This window comes from Ursus maritimus, unplaced genomic scaffold (assembly GCF_017311325.1).
Source record: "Ursus maritimus isolate PB19 unplaced genomic scaffold, ASM1731132v1 scaffold_17, whole genome shotgun sequence".
Classification (NCBI taxonomy): Eukaryota; Metazoa; Chordata; class Mammalia; order Carnivora; family Ursidae; genus Ursus; species Ursus maritimus.
Window position 1 is genome coordinate 8361294 of NW_024424119.1, and position 25321 is coordinate 8386614.

General features: G+C 43.3%; 1 long non-coding RNA gene across 2 annotated transcripts; it reads right to left on the bottom strand.

Annotated features, from left to right (window-relative positions):
• Positions 1-319: 319 nt before the first annotated feature.
• Positions 320-12419, bottom strand: LOC103662180. Of its 2 annotated transcripts, XR_005835182.1 has the most exons (4): positions 12240-12419; positions 6014-6234; positions 4646-4690; positions 320-1471 (listed from the first exon to the last, which is right to left on the bottom strand). It is a non-coding gene; the product is annotated as an uncharacterized LOC103662180 (long non-coding RNA). The 2 variants fall into 2 exon arrangements; XR_568372.2 differs by lacking the exon at positions 12240-12419 and having other exon boundaries at positions 6014-6584.
• Positions 12420-25321: the final 12902 nt, after the last annotated feature.

Below are 25321 nucleotides of genomic sequence, written 5' to 3' on the forward strand. Positions count from 1 at the left end.
TGAGTCGACAGTGGGGAGTCACACGAATAGATAAAATCTCCTGTCTGCACTACATTTCATTTTCTCCAGTAAATTTTATGGAACCCTCATGTGTTACACTGGAAATAAAGCAGGAAGTCACATTTTTATGAGCAATATGTATGTTGAACATTGAAAAATAACAAAGTTGTGGAGTGGAATATTTGCAGTCAGTTGGGTATAATAAAAATAGTCAGAAATTGAGGGTCAGCCATTTTCCATTATACAATATTTTTAATAAATAACAAAAAGATGAAGATAGGAGAAAGCAAACCATGGAGGGAACAGTTCTGGAAATTTTTCTTATCCAGAAAAAGTGGTTCTGGAGAATTTGAGAGAGACTTTACATCAGAATATTTACCTGTTCGACATTTGTTTAGTAATCCAATAAGTTTTTACTAAATGCCATCAGAAAGTCACGCACTGTGTTAAATGCTGGTATAGAGAGCATGAGGACATGCTGTGCTGGAGGCAAGATGAATCACATCCTTGTAAAACATGGAGAAGGAATTCTCCATGGAAAGTGTCCCTTGAGGAAGTGATATCTAAACTATCCTAAGGGTGAGTAGGTGTTTGCTGGGTGGAGATGGGGAGAAAGGGATTTCATGGCAATGGAACAGTGTTAACCAAGCACATAGGTGCGAAAGACATGGGAGGAAAGGGAATGGCAAAGTTTAAAGGTGAGACCAAGCAAAAAGCTAGCTCTGGTTTTGCAGAGCCCTGTAGGTATTGCTAAAAAACCTCTTCCTTTTTGATAGAGAGAACATATGCTGGCATATTTGTTGACACGATATGTTCTACTCAATGATATCCAGCAAACATACCCAAAGCAATCCTGAGGACAACGAGATGAACATAAAAAGATCCCAGTGGTCCAAGGCTCATGATGTAGCTGGCACACTGTTCTTCCACACACCTTTGGTATTCACTTCAGTCATTTGTTACTCCATTGGTTGGTACCACCCCCCATACATCACTTCTAAGACCTAGAGCAGTAAGGCACAGAGGGTGGAGTGGGGCTCTGACATCAGGCTTCTTGGGCTCAACTCCCAAGTCCCACAAATACTAGTTGCTTGACTTTGGGCAGCAAAGTCTCCATCAAATGGGAGTCCTAACCATCCAAACTCAAAGAGATGCTGTGTGGATTAAGCGAGAAAATGCAGGCACGGCACCTGTCAAGTTGTTAACACTGGAGAAATGTAGGCTGTTCTGACAGGCACTTTTTATACGGGCATCTGTGTCCCAGCGAGGAGCTATGTGGCTCCTCAGAGCATCATCTGCAGCTCCCTAGGGAAGAAACCACCACTGCTGATTGCTCCTGTTCTGTGACTGCTCTCCTTCCTTTGCAAGATGAAACAGAGATCATTAGGAGATGTTTCATCACCACCTTCTGTAGAGCCACTGTCATCATCACCAGCATTGTTATCATCCCAACATATATTGAAGGAGAAGCCTGCATAAGTGAACATGAACCAGTCAGAGCAAAACTCAACACAAACAGCCCAAGGGGACATGCAATACTGTGACATAGGAAATAAACTGATGATCTTTAAAAACTAAAGTAAATGGGGATTACATTTGGGGAAAAGTGTTTTCTCTTCCCTCCAAATGCCAGAGTGATGTACGTATTTTGTTTCTCAGTGCTTTCCCCTAACTTCATTTCTACTCCCCTCAAATTGAAAAATCAGATGAGGAGACAGAGGGGTTCAGGAAGATTAAGTCCAAAAATATAAATAAAACATGGATTACTGGCATGTGTGAATATATTGAGAACATATTTTAACTTCTGACCATGAGCTTAGGACTGAATCATTGATTGGTATATAGAAAAGTAAACAACTTAAAAATCATGGCAATTACTAACTCCAGGGAAAATAGAAAGTTGTTCAAAAAGTAAATGTAGTCACAATATATAACATGGCTCAGCTGTTATAAATATTTCTCAGCTGTGAGAAATATAGACGTAGTTATGTTAATGTAAAGTCTGAATATGTATCTATCAAGTGTATGATATAACTATAGTGAAAGGATGCAGAAGGGAAAGTGTGAGTGTTGTGAGTTGGGGAGGCAGGAGAGAGCAGAAATAAAGGTAAGAATATTAAATCTGAAAAATCAAAACAGACAATCATGTTTTTAGAAATATGGAGGCAACCCAAAAGAAAGAGTTAAAAGAGCTGAAAATGGCTGCTCTGTGCTCTGGGAAGAAGCACAGGCAGAGGTTATTGTTTTTCACAATAAATCTTACAAAGCAGGACTTTTTCACTATAAAAACTATGCACACATATAAATTTAATATAAATAAACATTAAATATATTTAAAGGCATGAAGAAAATGGGGTTCAGTTTGAAGGGTTTGAATCAAGGGCTGCAAGGAAGGATGAATTTTAGTTGAGCCCATTGTGCAGGGCTTCAGAAAGCAAGGAAAAGGTGCAAGTTTTAAGCAAAGGAGTAGCAGGATCAAGTTGTATTCTGGAAATAGTTATAAGTTATAGTTATAAGTATATAATATAAATTATATATTATAATTAAATCTATGTTATATTATATATGTTATATGTATTATAATTAAATATCTATTAGCTATATAATTGAATTATGTATTTTTTATTTACACATACACACACACACAATAAAAGATAACCCCATAGGGAGTAGGAAAAGTTTAAAAACAGGGAGGCCAATTTGCAAACTCTTGCAATAGGCCTAGCAAGCAATGATGACTTTCAGAACCAAACCAGAGAATGTGGGCATTGAGAAAACATGGATCCAAGTGGCAGGTATGAAGTGGACTTCTCTTGCTTATATGGGAAACGAAGAGGGCAAAGTGAAGAACCCAGGATCCTGGCTTAGCAGATTGGGAGACAGTGGTTCCATTAACTAAAATGGATCTTCAGAAGGAGAGGCAAGTCTCTAGAGGGAAGGCCAGGGAGAAAAAAAAGAAAAAAAATGGTGCATCTGTTTCTGTACGCATCTGAAATGCCAAAGGGACATCTAGAGGAAGAACTTGTAAGCAGAGCCTCAGGAGGCCAGCACAATGCCCTAATGAAGTGCATGGTATAAATCAAGGCAAAGAACTGTCCTGGAGAATAAACATTTTGCAGAAGCAATCAGTGGGCAAGGGCCAACAAAAACAGTAAAATGTCGAAAGGAAAGTAGGAGAACTAAGTGAGGGTGGGACCACTGAAGTCACAACAGATGCAGGTTTTGAGAAGGAAGGAGGGTTCTACCAGGTCAAAAGTCCTAGAGAGAAGTCAAGGACAAGAACGAAGAGATCAGTGACCTTAAGGCATATGCAGTGATGGAAGGGTAAGGACAGAAGCCCAAGTAAATGACAGTTGATTAAGTAGATACAGTAAGCATGACAGTGCCTTCAAGAAATCTGGTAGAAAAAAGGAAGTAGGGAAATAAAGTGTATTGTGAAAAGCCATTTTCACTGCCCAGTGCCCTTCCTTTCCTCTGGTTAAGCAAACCTGCCTTCCTTTGGAGATCTGCTCTATCCGCACAGTTCAGAGAATGTCGCAATCACGGTACCTACTCTCGGGTGACACATGGCTCAAGAAAGGCTGACTGGAGCCCCTCGCTGGGAATTATTAAACAGGAAATAAGAAAAGTTGATTGTTTCTCTCTGGTGGCAATGCTGAAAAGAAATGCTCCTGAGAGATGCCCAGAGCCATGTTTCCCACGTGGTGGAGAAATACAGTCTAAGTGATTGAAGCCACATAGACAAAAAGCAGAGATAAGCAATAGAGAGATAAGGAGTCCTACGGAACAACCTTGGGAGTCCCTAAGTTCTAGACCTGTAGGCACCTGAGCCGCCCTAGTCTGTCCTTCCTGAAGTGTGGTTGGTCAGCTCTTTTGTCTTTCCCTTCAGTTCCCGGAGCCACCCCAGGGTCCTTCAGTGAACCCTTCTGTTTGCTCAAACTCAGGTTGCTTTGTCATCTGCTACCAAAAACAAAAGTTCTAATAGAGAGGGGTAACTTGAAGGAAAGACAGGTTGAAGAGATGATTGATAGATGATAGATAGATGACAGATAGGTGGATAAATAGATAAGATAGAAAGATAGATACATAGATGATAGATAGATAGATAGATAGATAGATAGATAGATAGATAGATTGATTCAGGGAAGTAAGCATTGTTTGAAAGCACAGGGGGATGAGCTAGAAAATAGAAAGACTAAACATATAAGGAGAAAGGATGCCTGATGGACCTTTCAGAGAAAGCAGGATGAGGTGGGACTGTGAGCCCAGGTGGAGGTAGTAGTCCCTCTGAGACAGAAACCAAGGACGGAAGCAGTTAAATTTGGGAGGGAATGAGCTAGAAGAATCTCATCCCTCTGCTACATTATTCTTCCTCCTGTGAAGTGGGAGGCAAGGTCATTTCTGAAAAACGAGTGAAGGTTTTAAGGTAAGGGTATCTGACGAGAGTAAAAATAGCTTCAAGCCACTGCCAAGGCCCGTGAGACTAAGAGTTGGCTAGGAACAAAAATCTGAGTTGTATTTTCCTCTTCTTTAACATTTATGTGACACCACATATTGATGTTTGTGGAAGTTATCATTTGTGGAATTATGTGTGAGCTGCTATGTATACCGTCTATTCGTTTTCAACAAGATGAAGGACACTTACATAGTCAATTGTCAATTCTCTGAAGCTGGGGTTGGCAAACTTGCTCTGTAAAGAACCAGATAGTAAATATTTTAGACTTTGTGGGCCATATGGTCTTTGTGGTGGTAGCTCAGAAAACAGCCACAGACAAAATGCAAATGAATGGGCTAGTTCCAGTAAAGCTTCATTTCCAAAACCAGGCTACTGGCACAACTTGGTTAAAAAACGGGCAAGGGACTTGAATAGACACTGCTAAAAAAAAAAAAAAAAAAAAAAAAAAAAAAAAAAAGATATACAAATGGCCAATAAGCACATGAAAGCTCAATATCACTAATCATTAGGGAAATGAAAATCAAAACCACAACAAGATACCACCTCACTCTTACTAGGATGGCTCTCATCAAAAATACAGAAAACATGCTGTATTTTTTGCAAAAACGTAGAGAAATTGTAAGCCTTGAGCACTGTTAGTGAGGTTGTAAACGGGTAAAGCCGGTTGGACAACAGTATGGTGGGTCCTCAAAAAATTACACGTAGAATTAACATATGATCCAGCAATCCCACTTCTGGGTATATATCCAAGAGAACAGAACACAGAGTCTTAAAGGAATATTTGTACGCCCATATTCAGAGCATGCTACAACATGGATGAACCTTTGAGGTCTTGATGCTAAGTGAAATACGCTAGTTACAAAAAGACAAATACTGTATGATTCCACTTATATCAAATACCTAGAGCAGTCAAATTCATAGAAACAGAAAGTAGCGTGGTGGTTGCCAGGAACCAGGGGAAGGGGAAATGGGGAGTTGTTCAGTGGGTAGAGAGTGTCAGTTCTACAAGATAAAAGGAGTTCTAGAGACTGGTTGCACAACACTGAGAATGTAATTAACATTGCTGAACTGTACACTCAGAAATGGGTAAGACGGGGGCACCAGGGTGGCTCAGTCGATTAGGCATCTGGCTCTTGATTTTGATCTCAGGGTCATGAGTTCAAGTCCCACACTGGGCTCCCTGCTGGGTGTGGAGCCTACTTAAAAAAAAAAAAATTCTTCAGGGGTGTGTGGGTGGCTCAGTTGGTTAAGTGTCCAACTCTTGATTTTGACTCAGGTCATGATCTCAGGGTTGTGAGATCGAGCCCTGCCTCGGGCTCCACACTGGGTGTGGAACCTGTTTAAGATTCTCTCCCTCTCTTTCTCTCTCCCTCCCTCGAAAGAAGGAAAGAAGAAAGAAAGAAAAAGAAAGAGAAGAAAGAAAGAAAGAAAGAAAGAAAGAAAGAAAGAAAGAAAGAAAGAAAAGAGAGCAAGCAGTGGATATGATGGTGGATTTTATATTCAGTATATTTTACCACAATCTTATTAAAAAGCAAACAGATAAATGGCCGAACTTACCCTCAGGCCATCGTTTGCCTGCCCCTGATCTAGAGATTCTGAGGGCGGTGACGATTACAGAGTGGAAATAAATATGTCCCCTTCAGTGCTGGTGAGCGCTGTGAGGGTAGAGCCTCTCCTGGGCCTCTCTGCCTCTCTCCTACTTAGTCGTCCGGGTGGCAAGGCGTAGACACTCAATCCATGGTCACTGAACGGAACTGAAGTTTCTCCGAGGCAAAGTCCTCGAGAGGGTTGAGTTTGGAGTCCATCAAATGGGGAGGGGGAGAGGGAAAGGAGGATAAAAACATTATTTCCTTCAGAGGAAAACTGGTTTCAATAACACCAAGGCTCTTTCCCAAAAGCAAAAGTTCCAGTCGCCTACATTAAAAGTATCCTGTGTCCAGAGACCCTGTCATAAGCCTCCGAATGGCCAGCGGGGTCCATGTTCTCCACAGGGCTGCCTTGGGCCCCGTGTTGTTGTTTTGTAAGGTGTACTAGGACAATGTCAGACAATCTTTTGATGTGCTTTCCAGCTGTCCTGCCGTGCAGCAAAAGCAACGTTTCTGGATTTAAAATAAGAAAACAAGTTACTGATGACCAGGGAGCCCACATTCTTCAGATCATCTGGGGAGTGGGTTCCCTGCATTGGCGGGGGGTGGGGGGGGGTGGGATGGCTCCACTTTCCAGGGCACAGACCCCGGCAGCTCCCATCCTCAGGGATTTCATTTATGTCCCTCCACTTACGCCCTGGCTTCCTGATTTTCTTTGAATTACCTAACAGCACAGTGTTATCAAAACCCGTTTATTTAAAAGACACTACTGCCCTGAGGTTAGGAAAAGATTTTAGTAAGAAATAGTGGATAACAGAGGGTCACCAAATGACCACAAGGCATCATAAAGGGATTTCTGGAGCCTTCAGAACCAATGCCCAGCTCCTAGCTAGCTCTCCTCTCAGAAAGCCAAACGCTGGGCAGGGAGCTGGGGAGCTCTCAGACCCCCTTCCAAAGTCGAAACCTGCTCCTATTTTGCAAGGTTGAATGCTGAAAGTGAAGGTTTGATTGTTGGTTCTGTAAAAGTGGGAAAGAAAGAAAAGAGACAAAAATGTGGCTTTTCAGGGTAAGGCTCATATCGAAAGCAGGTACAATGATGAGGTCCAAGGCGAAAGACAAAGGGAGCCTTGTGTAGCTCCCTCCACCGGGCGTTGTGGTGCTGCCACAGGGGTAAGAGGAGGCAGGGAGATGGTTTCTGTGTGCCCTGGAAAAGAAAGAGCAATTCATGAGGGCTGCAAATGGGGGCTTGCTTTGAGGGGCGCCTGCCGGCCAGGCTCGGGCAGTGGTCATGTTTCACCATAAGGAAAGGAGGCCTGCTGGGGGCTGGAACCTGAGGGAGGCCAAGGGCTCCCAGCATCATCAGAGCGGGAGTTCGAGAGACCCCTGCCCAGGACTCCTTGGAGTGGGGCGCCCAACAGAGGGGGACAGGTGATGAGAGCCTCACTGGGCTGCCTTACCAGTCTGCTCTCTGAGGCAGACCCAGTGGAGCATACTGTCCAACATGGCGGCCACTAGCCAAAGGCGCCGGCTGAGGACTGGAAAAGTAACTGGTCCAAAATGAGGCGTGCTGGGAGAAGTGAAAAGATATTCCCTATTTCACAGAAAAGAATGTAAAACGTCTCAATACGTTTTGTATTGACTGCATGCTGAAAGGATAACATTTTGGATATATTGGCTTAAATAAAACATATCATTGATTTTACCTGCCTCTTTTTACTTTTTAAATAGCGACTGCTAGAAAATTTGAAATCATACATATGGCTCGCATTTTATTTCCTTTGGACCGTGCTGCCTTGGGGAACACACTCAGAGATACAGTGCCCTTCAGCTAATTTTCTTTTGGAATTGGATAAAGGAGAGACCAAGATGGAGGGGAAAATCCAGTGAAGAATGCATTTATGGTCCTACACCCCGAAGTCCTAACTTGAGGCAGCTGATTAACTGGGCACAGACCCATCCTACTGCCATCCTTGCCCCCCAAACCCCTCATGCCGGGGTCACACCGTGTTCCCAGCACCCAGCCTGGCACAGAGAGACCCCTGCGTTTGTCTGAGACAGGTGTACGGCCACCATCCCTTCATTTTGCAGGGATTTTCCTTACGGTGTAAAGGGTCCCGGTGAAAGGTGCAAAGCCCGAATTCGAAGACAATTTCACCGTCGCTAGTCACGTGACTCTGGATGAGTGACTAAGAGCGGCAAGGGCTGATTTTCCTTTACTGTCAAACAAAAATGCTAACAACCATTGCTCTGATGTCCTCGTAGGGTGAGAATCAGATGAGAAAAATGAACTCCAAAGCTCATGCTGGCATTTGGAGTATGAACGAGGAACGCTATTCAGTGTTGAGATTCTTTTGAATCCGAAACAAAAGGTCTCAATGTTTCCCTCTGAAGGTAAGAAATGGTACGCGGGACTGATCGGAGGGCGAGGGAACCCGATACCGACCCCAACTGCATCAGTCCGTCAGGAGCTCTGGACGATCAGTCAGAATAATCTCTGCAGCTACCGACGGCCTGAAACAGTAATCACAAATGTGTTCACGATGTCAGCGCTGACAGAGCTCCGGGGACCATTTGTGCTGCGCCCTGATACAGAATAAGGAACCAGAGAGGCAGGGAGGTGAAAAGAATTGTCTTGGGTCACTCAGCCCAGTCACTGCCCAGCCCCAGGGAGAACTCAGTTCTCCCAACACAGGGAAGCGCTCACGCCGTGGGGCCGCATGTGGACCCTGGGACCCCACGGGCCCTACTGCCACCGAGCTTGTGATAGGATGAGTGACACGGAATCTGGAGGCCATCCCAAGACGAACGTAAGAGACCATGAAAGGGACCATCTGATCTGAAACAAGGCGGGCTCATCTTCAAATTGCTCGCAAAGATCTATCCAAAGGTCCGCGGGTGAGACGGAACCTTAACTCGTGGCCAAACAATGAAGAAACGGAGTTGTTTATTTTCAAGTATGAAAAAAAGCCAAGTTTACTGCTAGAACATGGTATTTCAAAGAAATGAAGTTAACAGGTTATGTATTCTAGCCCTGCTGGCTGAGTACACGGTGAGTGGCTCTAAGCCCCCGAGTGCATGATGCCACACGCGTGTGATCGAATAAATCGCCCTAGCTTCACAATAAAAAGAGCTAAATGAACAGTATTGACCTCCACTAGTTTTTAAATCCTAAACGGGATGTAGAACCTGTCTGCAACTTGTTCAGCTTTGCTAATCACTGTCCCTGGAGGAGCTGACTCCCGGTGCAGAGGGGAATCCAGAAAGAAGGGAGCATTTGGGACCAGATGCGGTCAGACTGTAGGGTCACCCAGGATGACAAAGGGTGTCTCTTCTCCCCGAGCTCCCAGGAGGCCTCCTCTTGCAAAGCCCACCCGCTGTCCTAAGTCTCAGACCCACTTTGGTTTTGTCATCTGCCTTACAGCTTTGTCTGAGGTCCTGAGATCATTTATTCATTTATTTATTTAGTCTGGGGTAGGAGGGGGAGTATGCAATATGGATGCGGTTTAAGGAAAGTCTTCCTTCTCCTTTCCCCTTCCCTGACCACATGGCGAATGTGATGTGAGAATAAATGACAGGAAGTCTTAGACCAAGGCTTGTTATTCGATTTGAGAGCTAGAACCACTGGTATCCAGGGTAAAACGGTTACCCGGGAGACACCCTAGTTTGGGAGACGTGGGCCTGCGGGAAGAGCATTCCAGATGGGAAATGAGTGATATCAAGGGGCAGGAGACTGAGGTCTTTTTAAAACACGGATTCGCAGAGCCTAAGACAACAGCTGATAGAACAAGGCGTGACATGGTGTGGGCCACGGTCGCCAGACCCTGGAAACCAGCCAAAGAACACGGACATCTGCCGTTGTCTACCAGAGAATCCAAAGGACCATGGAACCAGTGATGTGAAGGGCCTGAGAATGCTGAATGGGTTCCCCTTTAAGACTGAGGGATAAAGACAGACCACGTGGAATGACCGTTTTCTTGAAGAATGAAGAGTCCTTGGAGAGCTCTGAACTGTGTGGCCGCTGAGGGGGTGAGACAGGGAGCTGTAAACAGCCACCTGAGCCTGTGGGAGTGGAGTGGGCTGGAGGGTGGCCGGGCGAAGAGAGACCTGTGGGAGGAAGGAACCTAGGCACCCTGGTGGATAAGCATCTAAGACTTATGGGAAGGGGGAAGGCGAAGGAAGACATTTCCAAACCCACTGAAGGGAGGGAAGCTCGCTGGATTCTCAGCCTGGAGGACATCCCCACGATCTCACCATACAGTAGTGTGTGAGACGCCTGCTGGCCTGGCTTCATCCGAGTCACCAGGGAGCTAAAGAAAAGTATAGTTTTTTTCCATCTTATAAGACTGGGGACAGAATGGTTATTTTTAACAAGCTCTTGGGTGGCTTACTTTGCAAAGAAGTTTGACAACCACTTAACATGGTCTACCTTCCAGTGTCTTTAATTAGATGGCAGCGCTGAGGTTAAGTGACTGGCCCAAGGACATAGAAGCAGTTAGTAACAAAGAACTAGAATCTGATCTTGTAATTCTAACCAGTAGTTTCTCCTTGGCCTCACGATGCCTCTTCAAATTTCTACTTGGGCATATCAGTTAGGTCTAGTTGAGTCACAAAGCACCCCCAAAACATCATCACTGAAAACAACCATATTTAGCTCAGAATTCTAAACAACTACGTTGCTGGACCCTTAGACATGTCTCAGTTGGGTGCTTTTTCTGGTCTCAGCTGGGCTCCCTGGTCCATGCAGTCAGCTAGAAGTCAGTTGGGTGGCTCCTTTGGGGACTGGCTGGGGTGAAGTGAGTTGGGTCACATGACTCTCATCCTCCCACAGGCTAACTGAATTTGTTCTCACGGCTCCTGGGCAGGTTCCAAGACGGTGAGTGGAAGATGCAAGGCCCCTTGTGGCCCAGGGTGGACTGTACGCCATCACTGCTGCCACATTCTATTGACCAAAGGCGCCATAAGGCCAACTCGGATTCCAGGGTTGGGGCCCAAACTCTCCCCCTTAATGGAAGAAGCTGCAAAGTCACATTGCAAGGACTGTGCATCGAGGGAGAAAAATAATTTGGGCCATTGTTGCCACCAGTCTACCACAGGGGCCTGTCTACCTGCCTCAGGCCCCCCACCCAGTACCCCCTACACTCCAGCCCACGGTGATCCACATTTCCCAAACATGATGCCATACACCTTCAGAATCCGTGTTCGTGGCCTTGCTTTCCTTGACCTAAAAATGCCTTTTTATTCCCCCATGTCTTCACCTTTAAATCGTCCTTGAAAGTATGTTATGGCTCTAAGTTAAAAGGGACCAATTGAAGGCACAATCTTCCTGTTCCCTCATGACAACTTACTAAAAGGATATAAAAAGGACTTTTTAATATGGGGCGCCTGCGTGGCTCAGTCGGTTAAGTGTCTGACTCTTGATTTCAGCTCAGGTCATGATCTCGGGGTTGTGCGATCGAGCCCCATGTCGGGCTCCGTGCTCAGTGGGGAACCTGCTTGAGATTCTCCACTCCCTCTCCTTCTTTCCCTCCTCCTCCCCCCGCTAAAATAAATAAATAAATCTTTTTTAAAAAAGGATTTTTTTATGACAAAGAGTAGAGAAGCTGACAGGTGATAAAGTATTTCAACAAAACTTTGGAACGCGGAAAGTAGATGTACGGTGCCTAACTGAGCAGACTAGAAATGGGTGAGTGCCTGCAGGGAAGGGGAGCCAAGCAACAAAGTGGATTTCATTGCAGAACCCAGAGGACTCAGGAAACAGGAGAGTGGATGCCATGGAAGGCGGGGTGGGAGAGGCTAAAACAGTATTCATTGAATGTACAAGAAGTTGCTGACCCTGGATCTACTTTCCCTCCCCACACAGCCAGGGAAACACCCTCTCCACCCAGAAGCCCTGAGGTTTAATCCTAGAGAGGCTAAGCCCGAGGAACTCTGGGGTTAGAGAGACCAAGCGCAGCTAATGGCAGGGGCGCCATTCTGAAAGCAGGGTTAAGGGGAAGTCTACACCCTGGAAGGTGAGACACCCAAGCTAGAAGGGGAGACTCCCAGATGCTTGCCCAACTTGGCTTTGAGAAAGCTGGCAACCAGATTTGGGCATCCCAAGCAAGAGACTGTAGGACTCCTCTTTAGGGAAATGGGCCAACAAAGAGACATCATAAAAATATTGACATTTGTGTGCTGCCCAGAAAATAACAAGATACCTGCCTGATTCCCCCGTAGGGAAGCGTCCGGCCACAGCCTAGCCCTTCCACACAGATCGCTCCAGGCAGCTGTGTACAGGAACCATCTACCACGGCCCAGAGACCTCTGAACAAAGTCTCTACTCTGACAGCAACAAAACCAGCATCCAGCCAATGAGACGGGAGGTGGGCGGTACAGGTCTCGAGATAGGAAGGCCAAATCTACATTTCCATAGACATAAGCCAGCACACAACATTTACCTTGGAAAAAATTAAGAACGATCATCATAAACATATTATTTAGAAATATATTGGTAGCAGAACTAAAACTGAAGAGTGCTAGAAATCATTGTCTCTTAGGAGTGGGACTCAGGGCTTGTCTGATTTCATGAAAAACTTTGTAAAACTACTAGACATGTATTTGTTTAGAGATTTTATTTATTTATTCATGAGAGACAGAGAGAGAGAGGGAGACAGAGGGAGAAGCAGGTTCTCCGTGGAGCAGGGAGCCTGATGTGGGACTCGATTCCAGGACCCTGAGATCATGACCTGAGCTGAAGGCAGATGCTTAACCGACTGAGCCACCCAGGTGCCCTACTAGACATATTTTTTTAAGACTTATCACTCATTTATTTAGAGAGAGAGAGAGAGCATGTGGTGAGAAGGGGCAAAGGGGAGAGAGACTTAAGCAGAATCCGTGCTGAGCGCAGACCCCGATAGGGGTCTTGATCTTACGACTCTGAGATCACTATCTGAGCCGAAGCCAAGAGTCGGAAGCTCAACCAATTGCGCCACCCAGGCGCCCCAAACTACTAGACATACTAAACTATATAAATGTTAGAATAAAAATTTATTATTTTTTTAAGTAAACAAAACCTACTTAAATATCCTCTCTTCTTTAAAACTTCTCCATCTCGCAAGTTCATGGCTCTACTTTACAGGGATTCACACAGCTGTGTTCCTAGGACTAGTTTATTGACATACATGAATAAACACAGTGATGAGAACACATTCGTGCCTTTAACCACATTTTTTCTGTAACGTATCTGCTTAACTGTCTATCCTTCCTTCTAGTAGGCTTTATGTTTTCTGAGGTCAGTACGAAATCTTTACCTTAGCGCGGTGCACTCAGAGGATGATGTTCCTGTGCGTGAGGGGTGGGGAGTGGACATTCAATTACAGCCAATTCATAAGGCAAACTTTTCTTCCCTTATTCACCATTGCATTTATTTTTTCATTTATCGATTTATAATTAGCCTTGTTCCTAAAGACAATTTAACTTGACCGGTAAAAACATGTTCAGTTATAAAAGAAGTAAGTGTAGAAATCAGGACAAATGGAAGCCTGCTTTCGAGAAGTCATACCAACATATTATTTCACACGTGAAAGAAAGCAGGTGTGGGGGGGGGAGGAAGGGAAGTGAAACAGCATCTCGGCACAGTGCAACAGCTGCTTACTTCAGCCTTCTATTTTCACTTCCAGGTATTATTCTTAGGCACACCCACTTAATATAATTTAATCATAGCACAACAAAAATTTATATTGCCTTATTCTGTGATATTTTAAGCCATAAATTATTTTCTCCAATGAGAGTTGTAAGCTGGAGAATTATGATCTTCATAATTATTTTTAGGGGGTTATACTTATATTTCATCCTGTCAATATGCCATAATTTAACGGCTCATTCTCTTGTTATTGGGCACGTTGCTTTTTTTTTTTGGTAAAGGATTGACAAATTTTTTTTTTAAAGATTTTATTTATTTATTTGACAGAGATAGAGACAGCCAGCGAGAGAGGGAACACAAGCAGGGGGAGTGGGAGAGGAAGAAGCAGGCTCATAGCGGAGGAGCCTGATGTGGGGCTCGATCCCGGAACGCCAGGATCACGCCCTGAGCCGAAGGCAGACGCTTAACCGCTGTGCCACCCAGGCGCCCCCGGGCACGTTGGTTTTTTAATCAATGCTACAATGGTATCATGTACATAGAGTGTATCTTTCCTTTTGGAAAACGGTTTCCTATAGATAAGTGATCTATTTGCCATAGATGGTCACACAGACATGAATTACAGGGTCTGGAACTGGCCAGTGGCTTTCAACTCCCTCAAATGTTTACACTGCTCAGAGCAGTGAGAGAGTGTGCTGGTCGGCATCATCATTAGAGATTAGAATTTTTTTCGAATGTAATTTTCTTAACATTTAAAAACGTTTTTACCTTACAATTTCCATTTTTATCTAATGTCAGTTCTGGGTTCTCATACCCTCTACTCATTTATCTATTGTATTCTTGGTGTTTTCCTCGTTAATGTATATAAGGGATTTTTAGAACATAGATATTATGTTTATTTATATATGTAACATATATATTAGTCCTTTGTCAATGTAGTTATAAATATTTTTCCTGTTGCTTTTCTGTTTCATTTTGGCTTTGATGTTTTTTAATATAATAGAAAGTTTTCATTTTAAAAACTGAGTTGAATCTGTGGATTTCCCCTCATGATTGCTTCAGCCCATCTATTTGTTGCTTTGAGTCCCTGGATAGTTCAACGCAAGCATCATTCGCTCTGTTTATAACTGAGCTTAATGCCAGTCGTATTCAGTTTATCATTCAAATAAACAGCCTTCTGAAACTAGGAAAGCCAGTTCATCCAAACCACACCCAGAAGCTTCACCGAAGCCAATTCTAAAGTTCTGAGTTAGAAATTACTCTAATTGAGGCTATGACAAAATTTCATAATGAGCATGAGTGATGTTGGGGCAATGAAAAAATTACACGTTACAAAGTTACCTTCTTTTTTTTTTTTTATTTCATTTACCTTTTAAAAAACATTCCATTCCCTTTCCAGGTCTTAGGTTCAGAAAATTAAAATGTGAGACTGACCCCTGGCTCCTTTAACTCTTGAATTTGAATTTAACAGATTCAAATTCATCAGTTCCATTTCTACGTAAAATCCTATGTGCTTTGTAAGCTTGGGGATGTTGAGTAAGAATTTGAAGTGTTCTCAGACCAGAACCAAGAAGAAGGAAAACGGAGCAGTTCCCCTGATGTCGCCTTCCCCCTCTTTCTCTTTGTCTCCTGGTCCTAGAGAAGTCGTCGTTCCAGGTTTGGAAGGAGATGAGAAGAATGCACAGCTCGAAGGAGAGAAAGAACGAGGCCAAAGGCACAGCGCTGGAAGGAGTTCGCAAGCAGAGCCCACCCGGGCCAGGGGTAAGAAGAGTCACTTGAGTGGCCCAGAGAATTTGCCCAGTGCTTCCACATAACCCCCGGCCCACCCTGCGCTCGGGAAGCCTTGTGGCCCTGACCTTGCTTAGGCTGTGCTCCCCACCGCCCAGGCTCCTCCCCAGCTGGTGGCCGATGCCTACTTATCCTTCGACACGAGGCCACTCAAAGTGTGGTTTAGGGATCTGTGCCAGGCTCTGAACTGTTCCGTTGGAGTTTCTAACCAGTGAAATGAGGTAAGGCTGGAAGTTAAAAGTAAGCATTTAGAAACTTTTATAGTCATATGCTGGAGTAATTCTATATTGGTGTACTCTACTAACAAAATTGGGCTTGTACTTTTTAATTTTACTGGTCTAGTCATCCATTTTTTATTGTATTTACCTAGCAAATTGGAAATTAAAAAGAGGGCAAAAATGAGCCCTTGACATGGGTAGTTTGACAAGCTGCCTTAAGACTCATCTCGACTATCCGCTCCTCCAGGAAACCTCACCATTTCCTCCCAGACGGGGTGCATGCTTTTCCTCCCGATTTTCACATACACAAGGAAATCTCTAATGCTGCACACTTGTCTTAATTACCTGTTTGTATGTCCATTACCTCCGATCAACTGTGAGCTTCTTGAGGGCAAGTACTATATCTTAGTTGTCTTTGCATGTCCAGCATCCGGTATAATGCACAGCCCACCGGAGACAGTCAATAAATGGTTGCTGACTATAACTAACTGAATGGTCCTGCTTGGAAATGTACAGCCTATATTTGGCTCAGTGACAGCCACTGATTGGCAATCTTTCTTTAAAATATGCTTCATCATTAGATATGGTTATTGGCAAACAACCATATTGCTCTCCTGGGAGCCAATTTGACAAGTTTCTTCAGCGGAAAGTTTAAAGTTCCTTCCCTGCATTTCATGTTGTGTTGCTTTCACAGCCTCACCCTCGGACGTAATTTTATTTCCCTGGATTCCGAGTTCAGGTGAAGCCCTCACTTTTGCCCACCTGTACTGCCCACCAGGGAAAATGGCATGTTTCCTCGCGGTGTATGAGGAATAGATCATATGTGGCGGCAGAGAACATGGCATGTAGTAGGCTTTAAAGAAATCTTTCTCTGGAGGGGTGGCACACATCAGGCCTGGGAGCTCTAACCTCCTCTCCGCCCTCTGAGGCAGACATGGCCAGATAATCATGGCCCTTTCCTACTAAGATCAAACACACCGCACGTTCCCATCCAGCCACGGCCAATTGGAGTGGACTGGAAATGGACACCCGATTCGTCCTCCTCACTAGAAACCCTTGCATCCCTGGCACGATTCTAGGCTAATGCTGAAGCGAGTGATAATTCCAGTTCCAAAGCAGCTTTTAGCAAGTGCAGGAAAGTGAGCGTAGCAAGCAGACAATTGATGATATGGAAAAGTGAGAACGTAATTTTTTTTTTTCAGATTTCCCAAAGGTGACAGGACTATCACATTGTGGAAGAAGAGGCAAGTGGGTCTTCTGGACAGTCATGTCGTCTGTTTTTAAGGAACGAAAAGAAATGCAAACAGCATACAGTGGGGTTAAGATCTAACCAACTGGTATCTTTCCCTGGAGAGAGAAGAATTGGTAAATAGCAGTCTCCTGGTAGCTTTACTGGACAAGGTAGGGAATCTTTGTGTTAGTCCCTGGGACGAAGCAAGGACAATGCACAGTGGCTTCAGATGTAAAATTACACGAAGAGGATGCAATATTGCATTGTAATAAGATTATGTAATAAATACGCATAGCAGAAAAGACCGACGGACATACATCAAAATAAAGATTGCGGTCTTAGGATACAGTTATAGGTGCTGTTTTTCTTTCTCTTGGGAGGCTTTCTATAATGCAGTTTTATTAAAAATAACATTAAAATTAATGAAGTGACTGTTTCAATTCTAAACTTTTCTAAATAGAAGGAACATTTAAGAATAAGGCAAATGGGGTCTCGCGAGTTGTAAGGGCCTGAAATGGAGCGTAAGTAAACAATGAGTATTTCATTGGTTTCCTGCTTCTTAGTTAGGTCCAGGAAGAGAGACAAACCCATCCAAAGGCATCCATGTGCCAAAATTATTTTTAAAACGAGACTTCCATTTCCCCCAAGAAGAGTAGGTCTTGGTACCTCAATTGGAAAACTGGGAATGATTCACTAACTGTACTATTTTAGCTTTTGTGTGTGTGTGTGTCTGTCTGTCTGTCTGTCTTTCGAGGTCAGAGGTAAGTATGGACCATCTAGAATCATAGTCTCTTCTTCGTGTAACCGGGTGTTATTTCAGAGCATATGAGAGCGTTATTACATCCATATGGCTTATGAACTGGAAGTCTGTGTTATCCTCTTCAAATACTCCAATACTGACTGTTTTTTAAAGGGCCCATTTTAATCTGACCATCACTGTAACGTGCAAAAAATAACTTGCAAAAAATAATAAGGGAAAACAAAAGAATGTTGTCCTTTTGTTGTAATCTGCTGGGAGATAGGAGATGAATGCTTTGAAATGAAGCATTTACTAAGAGAACACTGAATACTGTGTCTCTCTGAGGAAGTTGTCTTGTTTATCTACAAGATAAGGACCATGTGTAGCCAGGTGCATTACTAGCTGTTTTCAGAAACTCGGTGTCTGGTTTGGAAATGATTTGAACTTTTTTTTTCTCCCGGAGGCTGTAGTTTTCTCTCTAATTATTAGTGGAATGTTGTATAAAAGCCAAAGTTGTGATCTCTTTTTAAGTTGCAAGTTCCTTTCCATCCTGTGATATATATTTTTATCCATCCTCTTTAGAGAGATCGGCCTTAGAAGTGTCTCTTGTGTTGGTTCCCAACACTTTTTAAAAATTTTCTCCAAATCCCCTAAAAATGCAGATTCATATATAAAACTTATTACCCACCATCCCTCCTTGACTTACGTGCATTATGCCATGTGACGTTCCAAAATAGGAGTGAATTGATCTTGTCTCTTCACTTTTGTTGACAAATTTCTTGGGAGAGTTAGCAGCCCATTCATTCTGCTTGATCCAGGACACTCACATCTTAACCCTGTTGTCTAGGCAACCCTACCACCCACCCGTCCCTACTCACCACCACTCTGGAATCAAACTTGTTCTTAGGTTCTTTTCTCTGATTTCAGCTTTCTTGACTGTCGACTGTCCCATTTCCCTACTGTTAGTCATTTCTTTTTTCTAGACACTCCCTTCTTTGGTTTCCATGTCTTTGTACTTTCTTGGTTCTCCCTCTGCCTTCCTGTTTACTTCCTTACCTCCTCTAAGAGCTCCTCAGCACCCGTCTGCCTTTTAAATGTAGGAATCCAAAGGTTATGCCTTATCCCTCTTTTTGGGCCTGCTCCCCCCATGACCTAGCCCACGATCACCTTCGTTTAAATGCCTCCTTCAACTAAGTGTTTGGTTGCATCACTTTCCACTCAGGTTGATGTATTTCAACTTTAATAACCTGCCTGCGCTTCAAAGTTGCCCTATTTTCAACTGAGATAATTATCCTCCCCCCCTTCTAAATTAGCTCTTCTTTCTTAATTCCTACACAATGTAGGTGTGCATGTGTATGGCAACACAAGTCTTTTAGGGACCTAGATTCCAACACAGAACTGTATCTGCTGCCTCCCTCTCCGTGGCCCCCAACATCTAGACAGTCAGGAGGTTCTTCCGACTCTTCATGGCAATGTTTTCCGGAATTCTCCCTTCCCACATTTCTGATACTGGGTCAGGTCCTAAGAACTATTATAATGGCCTCTTCCTGGTCTCTGCCACAGTGATCTTCCTTAAAGTGTGGCTTTGATCATGACACATTTCATGCTCAAGAATATCCAATGGCTCCCCATTCTCCAACAATGTAAGAGCAAATGCTTCTTGCACTCAAGCACACATAGCTTTCTAACCCAGGCTTCCAGCACCTTTTACGTATACCTCATTCTGTGCTGAATTTACACCAGTGTATCTGTTGTTTTTTTGGACGTACCATGTTTTATACTTTTACCATTTTCTTGCATTCATCTCAAATATTCTTCCCGGTTAATTCTGTTTCTAGAACTCTTATTCATCTTATTAGACTCCATGCACTTCCTTCATAAGCCTCTCCTTATCCCACCAGACCACACACCTGTCATTTTCCTACTTCCTTTCGTATTCTGCCTTGTAGTATACTTGTTTGTATACCTGTTTAGTCCTCTTTGCTAGATTGATCAGAAACATGTCATCAGAAGAGAGGGGCTTGATTCTCAGTCTAGCTGTCACATAGCTCCTTTGAGCCTTGGTATCCTCATTCATAAAATGCAGATACTGAGATAGTATATAGGTGATTAAGACCATGGGCTTCAGAGGCAGGCTGACCTGGATGATAAGCTCTTACTAAATACTGTCCATCATTATGATTGTTACTAATTCCCTCATGGGGTTGTTGCAACCCTCCTGTGAGGTAATGCAAAAGCACCCCCTTGGCATCAAGTCACCCCGAACGCAGGTTATTATCAGCTCTGTGAAAGTAGCATGGAACACACGACGGCTAGCGGCTCTGGGATCGAAGTCCCCCCGCACAATGTAGGTGTGCATGTGATTATAAACAACCACATGCTACGTAAATAAGGTATGATCCTGTTCCGCCTTCGTCTTTGAGCCTTCTGAGGTGGTAAGGCGAACTGGTAATGGTAGAGCCTTGGATTTTCTCAATAGCGGGACAATGAATTCTATGAAGTCTCCGTTTCCTTATCTATAAAATACAGCTAACTGTATCAACCACAGATCTTAAAGAAGGTGATCATAAAGTTCTTAGTACGGTATTTGGCATGAAGCGGCTGCTCGGTAAATGTCAGATTCCTTTCTCTTATTTCCTCCCTTTCCCAAAAGTGCCTCACGTCTAGTATAAACTTACCTAATATTTGTGGAAGCTAACTAAACTTAAAAATACTGAGTATGTGGGGCACCTGGGTGGCTCAGTCGGTGAAGCATCTGACTTCGGCTCAGGTCATGATCTTGGGGGCCTGGGATGGAGCCCCATGTGGGGCTCCCTGCTCTGCGGGGAGTCTGCGTCTCCCTCTCCCTCTGCCCCTCTCCCCACTCATGCTCTCTCTCTCCCTCTCTCTCTGTGTCTCTCAAATAAATAAATAAAAATCTTTAAAAATAAAAAAAAATACTGAGTATGTGCCCAGAATATGTGAATATTTATCCCGGGGGATTAGTGCCTTCTCCGGCTAACAGGCTGACTCCCGAAGAAGCCAGAAGTAAATCCCTTCAGAGATTTAAAATATTATAGTTAACTCTTTATTAAAACTGGATTCTCTGAAAAAGTTTGTAAGAGACAAAAATTTCAGCACGAATGGAAGGGGAAATCTGGCACGACAAAGTAGCACTGCGGCCCCGCAGCCCTCCCTGTGCTCAGATGCGGTCATGGGAGGCGGAGGTAGGACACAGCAATTTCGTTGGCCCACCAGATTCAAACAAAACAAGCCTCGAAGCAAATACACAGCCATTTTTTCCCCTTCTAAATAAGTTTACACTTACAACAACTTATTGAGGGACTGTATTCTGAGGGCTTTACACGTGCTAATTTATCTGATCCTCAAACCACCACATGTGGTAAGTACAGTTATCATTCCCATGTCGGAGATTATGAAAATAAGGCACAGAAAGGTTAGCTGTGCAAGATCACACAGCTAACAAGTGCCAGAGCTAGGATTAAGAATCTTGGCTCTCGAGCATTTCCTTGTGACTGTTACATACAAAGGATGCATTTGATGCCCCAGTTTAGAAAGCACCGAGGTAGGCATTCTCAACCCCAGCTCTATATCTGAGTCACCTACGGACGCAGATTCTCAAGCCCAGAGCAAGACAGACTGAATCAAACTGTCCAAGTGAGGTCTGGCTGTATGTTGTTTGCGCGGCATATCTGGGAATTCTTTAAGGGTGGAACAGAATGGGGCTAAGTCTTGGCATGCTGATTCTAGGGCAGGAAGAGTCTGTGGCTCCAAGACGTCATGGAAGAAGGCTCTGGAGAGACTCATTTCCTATTGTGGGCCTCATCTAAGACTAGCACTACATCTGAAACCTGTACCAGCTGACCACACGCCCATGTCCTCGGAGGTGCAACCGTCAAAGCTTCCACAGCCTGGGAAAAGCCTGAAGTCACTGCGCACAGAATGAACGGCCACACCCGGCACTCACTGCGCCCACGTACACGTCCCATTAGAGCTGAGGGCAGCCACAAGGCGATGCCAGGTCCCCGGGAAATTCCCAGAACCCCGACACTGACAAACTGCAGATGCTGCCGGGGGGGCTGCAGCCATGGGAGCCTTCTTCTCCTCAACTGTCTCTGCAGCTTGTGAGTTGTGAGTGCCTTTCTGGTGGTTGGGTTCATTTCAGGGGGTGGGGAGTGGGATGGGAAAGGGTACTCATTTCGATATCGCCGCTGCTGGCAATAAGAGGCAAAGTTGAGGGTAACTGCCAACAGCTTCCCCTTTCTCTTCTTTTTGTTCACTCAATCTGTCTGGACCAATGCACAAGGAAAAAAGACAGACAGAATGGCCCTCCAAAGTTGCACTCTGTTTTAAAGCTGATAAAGGATGTGTTTCCCACAGCTTAGGAGAAAAATATATTATCAAGTGCCTAAGCAATTAAACAAATGTTATTTGCAAACATCTGCTGTCCAGAACCATTGCCTGTGTTCAAACAAAGCCTCACACTGTCTTTGGCAAACCAGGGTGAGAAAAGCTGGGTGCCATTTGCTAAATGAACTCTTCCAGATTACAATTCTGTGGCCTGAGGGAATTAATTCAAATCCACATGGGGAAATTCATTCCCAAAGAGGTAGTTATTCCCTAAGAGAATCAAAGAAACGAGGACCCAGAGTAAAGTTGGCAGTAAGTCAATGAGTGTTTTATCGTCCTCTACTAAACCGTATTTATTATTTATGGCTAAAGCACAGAATCCTAAAGTTAAAAAAATTCCAAAGGGAGAATGAAACCATTGGTTGAAAAGGGCTTCTGACAGCACCAGTGCCTCCCAGCAATTTCTCCTGTTGACACCTATGAAGATACAACCAAAGATGGACACTTGCAATAGCATCGCTGACACTGACAGCCAAATGCCCAATCTGGGGGAAGAGAGTACAAGTGGTTAGAAAATGCAGGCTCTAGATCTGAATTTTGGCCCCGCCATTTAATAACTGAGTGACCTTCATGTTCTCGTCTGTAAAGATGAGATCATGGGGACACTTTCGCAGGCTTGTTCTAAGGATTAGAGAAGCTGATGCCCGTAAAGCTCTCAGCACCACGTGTGGCACAAAGTAAGCATCCCGTAATTGCTAGCTACTAGTAGCAGTTTCATGGCTATTATTGTTGTTATTGTGAAACAGCATTTTCCCCATTGTCCTGGAATTATAACAATGAAGAAGGTAATGGCTCATGATGTCGTAGGTCTACTGAGAGGTGCTTGTTTCTGTCTTCCCCACCTCAAACCCTACCTAGTCCCCCAATTAGTATAAAGGCAGAACTGGCAGGGAAGTGTGGCCTCTGTGTGAATATTCAGAGAAAGAGGCTATACTCACCCTCCATTCCCCGTGGAGGAGGGTAACTGACATTTGTTCTCCTTGAAACTAAGGGAGGGGAATCCTAAAAGAAATTCATGCTAAGTTTGGGGATTTCCAACACTCCTGTTTCCCCTTAAACCAACAGGTTAGTAATCATTCCTCTGAAAGTTGGCAAGGCACCGGGCCAACTGATTGTCTGCGTTCCTTGGGCTCTAAGAAGTGAGCGGGGAAAAGATGGTGAAGTTGGGCCTTGAAAGGATCAAACTGCCCAGCGAGTAATTTAACTGCCTATCACAACAAAGTCTAACACTGTTGAAGACAGGCAACAACATCTACCACTCAAAAGTGTCAAATTCAGGGGCGCCTGGGTGGCACAGCGGTTAAGCGTCTGCCTTCGGCTCAGGGCGTGATCCCGGCGTTATGGGATCAAGCCCCACATCAGGCTCTTCCACTATGAGCCTGCTTCTTCCTCTCCCACTCCCCCTGCTTGTGTTCCCTCTCTCGCTGGCTGTCTCTGTCTCTGTCAAATAAATAAATAAAATCTTAAAAAAAAAAAGTGTCAAATTCAGAAGGTCCAATATCTAAGCAAACATTACTAGATACACAAAAAGCAAGAACATGTAACTCATAATGAGGAGAAAAGTTAGTCAATAAAAACAGATGCAAAAATGTCAGAAATGATGGAATTAACAGGCAAGTCTAAACACAGACCATTTAAAACACAGCTGTTACGATCATGTTTAAATATTTAAAGGAAAACATGTACCTCATAAAAAGATAAATGAATGACACAAAGAACTAAATAAATAAAAGTTCTAGAAATAAAATATAAATCTAAAATGAAAAATTCACTATATGGAATTAACAGTAGCTTACAGACTACAGAAGAAAAGCCCAGGAACTTGAAACATCAAAATTGAAACTTTTCAAACAGAAGGACAGATAGAATACTAAAACAAACAAACAAACAAACCAACCAGAGCCTCAGTGACCTGAGGAACAAAACCAAGTGCTAGAGCATATATTTTAGAGTGATGGGGTAGACAAAATATTCCAAGATATAATGGCCAAAGTTTTAAAAATTTTATGAAAAGAATCAACTCATAGATTTAAGGTCTTCAATAAACCCACGCAGGATAACCACAAAGAAAACCACACCAAGACACATCATAATTAAAACGCTGAACACCGCAGACAAAGGGACCATTAAATGAGATAGAGCGAGAGAGAAAAATGATACACCGAGGGGGGAAAATAAAGAACTAGAACAAACTTCTCACCAGACAATATGCATTCCAGAAAATGATGGAATAGAGGAGGCTAAAAGTGGGCTAAGAAACCCCTCAACCCTAGAATTCTATATTCAACAAAAATGTCCTTCAAAAATGAAGGTGAAATAAAACTTTTCCAGACAAACAAAAGTTGAATGAATCCATCACCAGCAGGCCTGAATCACAAGAAATGTAAAAGCAAATTCTCAGACAGAAGGAAAAAGATATACATAAAACCAAGATCTAAAAAAAGGATTGAAAAGCACCAGAAATGGTAAGCAGATGGGCAAATTTTAAAAATATTTTTCCTACTTTTAAATTTCTTTAAAAGATAATTAACTGGTGAGAGAAAAGTAATAACAATGTTATTGTGAGCTTTGAAACACATGAACCAGTAAATATATTATATCGACATTCAAAAGGAAAGAAGAGGGAAATGGAAACAAAATGTTGTATGATTTTTACATTGTACATGGAGTGAAATAATAATATCTGAAAATAGACTGGAAAGTTAAAGAGGCATATTGGAGTTCTGAGAGAAACCATTAAAAGATTAAAAGAGGTACAGTTAATAAACCAATCGTGGGAATAAAATGGAATATTAGAGAATTATTAAATTAATCCGAAAGGGGCAGGAAAACAGAAAAAGGATAGGACAAAAGTTTTTTAAAAAATAGCTAGATGTTAGATTTCAACCCGATCGTAATGATAATTACGTTAAGTGTGAATGCTGTAAATCGCAGTTCTAAATCCGTGGTTCATGGCCCTTTAGCAGAAATGAAGACAGAACATCACACTGTATTCATTGTACCGTTCATCCTCATTAAATCTGCAGGGGAAAAAAGTCAGTCCCACTTCAGAAAACCTTCATGAAGCAGTACAAATTACTGATATTATTAAATCGGGACCCTTCAGTATACCTCTTTTATAAAACATCCCTCTTTGTCTTTAATACCATTTCTTGGTATAAAATCTCTTTTGTCCAATATCATTACAGCTATTCTAGCTCTCTTTGATTACTGCTTGCATGGCCTATCTTTTATAATCCTTTTATTTTCAGTCTGCTTATGTCTTTTCTCTCTTG